Here is an 8,758-nt window from a genome sequence, read left to right as displayed (position 1 = left end):
TTTGACCTGAAATGTAGTTAGTAACTGCAGCTGTGAAATAAATTTCATTTAAAGGTGTGTTTAATAATATGTTTATACTAATATACTGTGTGTGTAATATATTATGATATTTTTCTGTAACTTCATAATAAACATTTATAAGGAACACAAATAGTATTTTTCCTACTATGGTATCGTATTTGTATTTTAGATGTATTGTAGGTATTTGATTTTAAACAATAGGTTTGCGTACATTGGCTTGAAATGACATTAAAGCAATTCTCAAATACAAATTAATAGAACTGAAAGCTATAAGCACATTTTGCATGTCAGCAGTCCTGTGTGAAAATCGTTTTTTACTAGATTTTGACAGCAAAGAATAAAACTATTGTATGAAAAACAACAACATTCACTACAATGTTCATAGTATTCACAATGTGAACTGGGATATTTTTAATTAAACCAAGAAGATTTGAAAGAGTATGATACCTAAAGAGGTTGTTAAACAAAACAGTTAAATATAGACCTGTATTAAAGCATCCTCACTTGAAATGCAAAAATTCATAATTGTGTCATTGTCACTTGCTTTGTTTACCCTGGCAGCAGGGCTATTATGAGATCAAAAAGATGTCTTTTTAATTAGCTACTGAGGGAGACCACATCCGGAAGTACAACTGTACTGTATGGCTTACCACTTATTAACATTTTTGCATGTATCTGACTTCAAACACACTGTAGTAGTTATTTATGGGTATAACAACAAAAGAGACCACAAAAAAAGAAATCTGTCCAGTCACACCCGTGACTACAGTGGGTTTTATTGTTCTTGAACAAACACTGCTACAAAATTCAATATGACTGTCACTGTCCCCATTTTCTATCTCACAGGCTTAAGAGCTCAGGCTCACTGTGGCCAAGAAAGGTAAGAATATTGTACCAAAAACACTTTTCAGATGCAAATAATGGCAGTGTAGCAGCTAAAAGGGAACATTTATTCTGTCCTTTGAACATTTTCAGAATTAATTGTGAGAACGAACATGAGAAATTAGAAAAGTACGGTACTGTGCGGTGGGTATGATGTAAAATCCTCCATAGCTAGGCACTTTTATGAGCTGCTCATCCTGCTTCAACCCTTGCTGGTTGTGTCAAACAAGCCCTATGCAAGGTTTTAGTTTGAAGACCCAACAGATTTAGATTGGAGGCCCCCACATGTGCAAAAATGTCCTAGAATTTCAGATATGAACTCACACTAAAATCAAGTGCTGCAGTGGTAGTCTACCTCCAGCCCAGACAAAGTCCTCCCAGTCCTCCAGACAAAAAGACAAATGGGGGAACAAAGCCCAATTCAAGGACTGTTTGATGGCATGGCCTGTGGTAATGCATGAATTTTAGTGACTATGGCAAAAACTGACTAGTAAGGCTTAAAAAACAAACCAGATGAAAACTTATGAAAGTCAATGAAGAAAAAAGAGGTGGAAAACATCAAGCAGGGAGAACAAGTGCATATTTCCAAAAGCTGTAGGCTATACAAGCACATCAGTTAAAATAAACCACAAACAACCAAAAAAAAGCATACACCACATTTGGCGCACTCCTGTGCATCCTATGCCACAGGCTACTCTTGGGTCAAGCAGATCTTTAGGCCACATACAGTAGACATGGTAACACATATTATATAACAAATATTGCTCAGATCTTAATAAAAAATGAATTTCTATACGATGTCAAAGTTCCCAGATGGTGCCAACATTACCTTTGGTTGTTTCTCTTTGAAACAGTTTCACATTTACCGTTTTGTAAATGTGGGAGCTTTGGTTTCATGTTGACATGCCTGCTGTTCTTAAATTTCATGTTTACCTTTTTATAGTGAATGGACAAAGTTGTAGCTATCTGTGTATCTTTCATAGCTTGAATGTATGACAAACTTGAACTTCTGGCTGCAGCTATCATGCTCATTATTCCACTCTTTATTTAGAGCAGATTTGTCTCTCTTCCTTTTTGTTCCTTTTGAATAAGTAGATGTCTTTACAAATCTGTGCAAAGAATTGATTTCATCCGTGGTCTGAGGATCAAAATATTTACTAATATCAAATTTTTTCACATTTCCGTTGGTGCTCATAACTTGCTCCCCTGGTGTTTAGGGAGTCATTCTGTAATATTTCAAATTATACCCAATAAAATAAACTTCTTGGTACACAAGCACTCATGACCAGCGTGCCAGCTCTTGCCACTCTTTAATTAACTTAACCAAGATTAATTCTTCAATGTAATGAAGATCACCTAGGTGATTACCAAGTACAAATACTAGTAACTTCCCAGCTATGTCCCCTCTGTATTGCTGCCTTACTATGACACTGGAATACAGATTTTTGTTCGAGAGAAACAACGTCAATAGAGCATGACACAGTGAAAGGTTCATAATTGACTTTTTTTTCTCTACAGGAATGACATTGATTGGGACAGACAGCATAATTAAAATAAAGCCTGGCATGCAGTGAACACTGATGAAGCTGGTATGGAGAAATCAGTTAATAAATCAGAGCTTGTTAGCATACTTAATTATGACTAATAATTCAGTCATTATTTTCAAAAGAATCAATTCATTTGCGTCAATCAAAACACACCAATTAGTGCAGACAATGTTAGTTTTGATATACTATGAAGTGACGATAACACAAATCTTACTTTTCAGGAATGACCACATTTATGTTGTCAATGTTTCAATCTGCATTATTATGACTGATTATGATAATCACATTTACATATATAGCATTTGATTTTTCACTTAAATAGTTTTTGTTTTCTGAGAAAGACAGGTTTTATGCATCTCCCAGTGTAGCATACAGCATCAGCTGACTTTTGCTGCTGACCTGTTTGTATTGATACTGTCTTTGTTGTCCATCCTAATTGAAACTTCTTTCAAAGTATACAATGAAATTATTCACCACAAGGCAGAAAATGGTTTCCCAAAAGTCAAATATTTGTCAGCAAAGCCATGCATGCAAAGATAAATGTTCCCATTTACTTTCAAGTGGATGTACAGCTTTCAACCTTGCTAATACATTATCATTAAAACATTTGATGTAGGTGACAGCAGTAGTACTTGACTTTAGTAACTTCCAATTAAAGAATAAAAACCGATGGTAATATAAACCCCCTAGATCACCTTCAGACATGTTTGAGGAAATACAAGAATATTCTGCTTAATTTTCAATTACTTAAAAATCCTTAAAATGACATCTACTCCTTCTCCCTCACTAATAAAGTCCAGAATGTCTGAATATTCAAATACATTTTATTTCAAAAGTTTAACTGCTGGACATAAGATGTATTCTACCTCATTGTAAACTCCATTTTCAGTACATGTATATGTACTGGACGTTTCAAATTTCCACATCACACTTATGTACATTGTATACTGGACCACAGTTGTGGGTGCAAAATAATTGTGATGTCACAAATCGTGCTCACAGGTACACTCCTTAAACTCATATTTTTGGGAAACACAGAGAAATCTTCTACTTTATGCTAATGAATGTGAGAAACGACTTGGTGTCAAACTGTGCATATATCATTCTGCACAGTGAAGCTCAAACATTCAGCTGAAGAAACAAGAAATAAAGCAAATTTAGACTGGAGGGGGACTTTAACTAAATCACCATTGAAAATTATATGAGGTCATCATAGCTTTTAGCAGCATTTGTCCCCTACATATTGTATGCTTGTGAGTATCCCATATGCCAAGAAATATAAAGACAAAGTTATTATGAGTTAAATACTTTTCAATTTTACATGACTGACCTACTTGAGTGAAATTAAGAGAGGAACATGTACTGTTCAAGTCACCTTAACAGTGTCTGGACACACTAAATGCTCAACCTTGAATATGCAACATCTATTTTTGGAGACTTGCCAAAAGACTTCACAAAGACAAACCAATCAAAGTGAGAAGTCTGTAATCAGGGTCATTACCATCCTCCATATTCTCACTTTCTTCCTTTCCTTCTAGGTAGTGGCATGTGGGTCACACGTTTGACTACTCTGACCTCTTTTATGTACTCCACAAAGCCACGATCCTAACCTTGAAGAGAAACTGATTGTGAAAGCTTCTCATCTGATGTGTCTGCTCATATTCCTCAACAAGTCCTACTGTAGTTCATACAGGGCAAGTCTCTCACCCGTACCCTTAAATCAATCTTGTATCTTAGAATATTCTTAAGTTATTTTCTCTGATTTAACTTACAGTAATTACACTTGATGTATTTTTTGCATCCGCTGCCAAACATTCAGTTAAAACACGTGTATGAACTGTGTCAGGTTTTATAGCAGTTAAGGCCAATTCTTCTTTTATGTCTAAAGACATATTTAGGTCACTTTGCTCTTTGTTATATTCTTTGCAGGATTGCTTTCAGCTAGTCTGCTATGATTAGTATCAATGCCATGTCCATTCATTTGCAAGTTTTTAACCAAATCCAGAGAAGCACTCTCTGATTCTTTAGGAAAATACTGCCTGGTCTCTTCAGTCTGCGTATAAATAACACGACTTTACACTTTCAAATTGCACACAGTGCATACACCAAAGTCCACTTTTGCGTACAGGTGATATACTAATCCTTCCCAGTGAAGTGACATCAATATAATGTGACTTCATTGTATTTTTATGAGATTGTTTCATTTTTCATATTAGGCTAGATAATTTGTTGGCAAAAATGTGCAAAAGCAGCAGGAGAGCACTGTTCAAGACCACCAACTGGACATCATGTTGGGCATTTAATCTGGAGATTTTTAGTGTAATTTCAGGCATTTTTAACCAGAGAGTTTTAGTTGCATGTTACCATTTCAACCCAAAGCATGATCTTTCCCTAATCCTAACCAAGTGTTTTTTGTAAACCAAAAGGTGTTAAAAGAGACACAAACTACTTACCCGCTGCATGCAAAATTGGACTTTGCACTGTATGCAATTTAAAAGTGTAAAGTCTTGTTATTTATGTGTAGATTATGATAACAATTTGCAATATACCAGTGAATACAAACACAGCTGCATTTTTATTTAACAAGGTTAAAAGCATGACCTGTATGATGTTAAACTATGTCAGTGTGACCGAGTGGTTACAAAGTCTATTCTTTAATTACAGGGTGTTAGTGTCTTTGCGCAAGCTAAGAGACTCTGCTTCTCGTGTAACCCTGCGAGCTGACCCTCTTTAGAATGCATTTGGAAATTCAGTAGCCAGACTGTTTTCATGGCTTTAAATAAATCCAAACCCCTGTAAACCTTTTTTTTTTTTTTTTACCTAAGCATTACATCTCAAAAGCAATAGAGGCCATTTTCACAGAAGACATTTTGACATGTTGCAGTAGGAAAGAACAGGTGTAAATTAAAAAAAAACCTGTTATTAGCTGACTTCCATTTAATTGCTTCATTTTCAGAATCCTGAGATTGTGCATGTTGGCTCACTGTCACTGGGACACCTGAATAAAACAGAGCCATCATTAATATTAGTAGTAACACCTGTGCTGATTAAAAAAAGAAAATGATCATGTCTTACTTTCCTACAGCAGCCTTCAACTTTTAATACAGTCTTTCTCCGAATTCTTTTCAATGGATTTTATTTTATCTTCTGCCACTTTATAGACATTTTGGATTACAACCTATTGGGATCCAATCAAGTATCACCCCAGAACAGGAAAACCTGCACTAGGAAGTGAGCTGGAAACAGATAATGAGCAAGGGACTGTCATTCAGTAAAATTAGCCTGAGGCAAAAGCCAAAGTCAGTAAAGCCTCTGTCATGAGGGAGACTGTTGATTAATGTGTCAAAGTATGCCTTCTCCAAATTACATTTCTGTGCTGCTCTGAAAGTGCAGGTCACCTCTGTGACAGGTGATAATTCACATGCATGGCTGGAGACAGACAGGCAGTTTTCAGTATTTAAGGATTTAAGGCACTGAATTTGGATAATCATGTCTGTCACGATGGGTGTTGGTTGCTCAGGCTGCAGGGAAGCAGATAAATGGCAAGAACACACACAGTAGTACCTCTAAAGAAGTGTCTTTCTGTGTTTCATCTTTGTGCTCTGAGACAAGGCTTTGGAGTAGCAGAGATTGATGAGTGTGTCTGTGAAACGTAGAAACTAAGCTGGCGATCTGTGAATTGGCTAGGACCACGAGGCACATGATGAAAATGCATTGCCTTTCTTTGTGAAGATAACTGGAGAGCTCTGCAGCAGGTTACAGTAGCAGAGCTTCTAAAAGGAAATGATGAAAAATGGACTATGCCACATTAAGTCACCAATGCCCAACCACCCAACACTCCCATCTAATATTATTTTCCACCAGTGAGAAATGAAATGAATACATGGAGCATAAGATACAGTTACTGTGCATGCATAAAAAAAAACACTCAATTCAACTCTGTCTCCTAGAAATTATGTTTATATACTACTAAATTGTTTTCCCAATTGGCAAACATAATCGCTGCCCGAATTATGTTCCAAGGGAATGTTTCTCTGCTTCTCGTACACACACCTTCAAGAGTTCCTGAATCACTGAAACATTTGTTTTTACATGGGAGGACTTTACATGAAGTATCTGTATCTGTATTGGTACAGTATTATAATACTATTCATTATGTGTTTGGTATTTGATTTAAAATAAAATTACTTTAATTGCTCCTCTCTAACAAGCAGGTAAGGTTTTTTTTTAAATGATTAAAGACATTAATGCTCTGTTCTTTTTGATCTGTGGTTGCTGAGATGTTAAAGCCACAAATATGTACAATATACTGTATGCATATAGCCTGTAATTCCTCCAAGTACTCTGCATTGCAAAAAAGCATTCCTAACAAACCAATCATAGCAGGGAACACAGAAAGTCTGTCAGCCTTGGCTGAAAATGATGTATCCTGCCCCATACCATTTAGATTTCCAAAAAACAAGACTAAGCTAGATATTTTTTATGGCACCAGCAATTACTGCAAAAACTTACACTCCCCATGACAAGAGCTGGCATTACAAAACCTTTGCTTTGGCAAAGCAAATAGCTTTTTTCAGCAGGTGCTATTCATGTTTTGCCAAGGTAGATTAATAGCAATAGAGACAAATGGGAGATTTGCAAGCATAATTAATTTCCACTTTGGTTTCTGATTCAGGTTATTTTTGCAGAAATGCCCAGTACATTTTATTTGTGGGCCGCTCAGAATACTATTCACATTAACTTGTTTATGTACACATTTAATCAAATATTTCAAATACTAACCTTTGAGACAGTTTGTAATGGACAGTGTGAAGTAACATTGTAACATTGTAAAAAAGTATTTTGTTTTTTTGCTTGTTGGTACAGTAAATTGTGCAAGGGGCAAACAGAACTCAGGTCAATATATTTGCTCATGATGCATATTATATGTAATATATGATACTGTCCATCTATACTGATCACACTTGATATTTCAAAATATAATTCTTTGTACAATATAGCAATAATGCACAATAATGTTGCAATCTTTTAAATATAAAGTTGACTATAAGATTCATAATACACCAGCTTGACAGACTATGTCTGCAAGGTTGATGTGAATTTAACCTAACTTAAAATTAAAATATTAATACCTACTACCTAGTAATACCTAAAAATCTGGCTACCAAAGTTGAAAAAGCAGAAGAGTGACTTGACCAACAAAAACTGTTAAACAAAAGATTTATTACATAGATACATCATATCCACAATAATCAATGCTCAGGGCCCATTGAAATGGAAAAGTCTTATTGACATCATTGATTTTTTATTAACTGCACAAGTCGAGCACACAGTCAATCGCAATATTGTGCTCATTTAATAAGAGGTATGCTGCTGCGAGACAGTTAAGACAGCTGAGAAGGTGTAGAGAAGGCAATTTTTCAAACCAGCTCAATTCTTTTCATGTTGTTGGACAGCAGAGAATAGATTCAAGACTGGTCAATTCAACCCTCCTTTGTAAAAATTACAGTTTTCTAGCGGCATGTCGGTGTTGGGTTTGTGTGTGTGTGTGTGTGTGTGTGTGTATGTGTGTGTGTGTGTGTGTGTGTGTGTGTGTGTGTGTGTGTGAGTGTGAGTGTGAGTGTGAGTGTGAGTTTGAGAGCGAGAAAGAACCAGACAGAAAGAATTGGCTATTTTCTGTTGTAGTTGGCATAGCTTCACTGAGAGCTCAGCAGTGGTTTTGTTTAACCCTGATATGGCTCAGCGGTGCAGACAGCTGCACATACACCTACATTACCTACCAGTGAAGACTGCTCTGTCATTTTGTAATTTTCAACTGATCATAGACCTTTGCCTTGTCATTTTTGTTTTGAGGTCTTTACATAGTTTTAGGTTTCATGTGAAAATTAAAATCCTTTTCATTTAGAAATGTTTCTCAGTGGAGCTTAGAAAAAAAACCCAGTAGACTTTATCTTCATCTCCCGTGTATGTGTATGTGTTTGTGCGTTCATTGCCTTGGAGGTGGACTTGGCATTGTGACAGCATTGTTGGTAGCTTCCTGCAGGTGGAGATTGTTCATATCAGCAGAAAAATAACTACATGTACATTGAAATTTGGTTCATGGGTGTCTTTGTTTCCTCTGTTGTTGTTAATATCCCCATTCTGTGTATGACATGGTGCCAACGGTTATATACATACAACCATTATATAAAACATATCCCCCAAATAAAATTCACATGTAACATAAGAGGGTTATTAACCTTGTCATTAATCATAGGCCAACTTGGGTGCTAAAGGCTTTTATGTGTGGTAAGTGGTGTAGGTGACCC

The sequence above is a fragment of the Scomber scombrus genome, chromosome 3 (genome assembly GCF_963691925.1).
Source record: "Scomber scombrus chromosome 3, fScoSco1.1, whole genome shotgun sequence".
Lineage (NCBI taxonomy): Eukaryota > Metazoa > Chordata > Actinopteri > Scombriformes > Scombridae > Scomber > Scomber scombrus.
The sequence above is the reverse complement of the archived record's forward strand: the minus strand, read 5'-3'. Positions refer to the sequence as shown.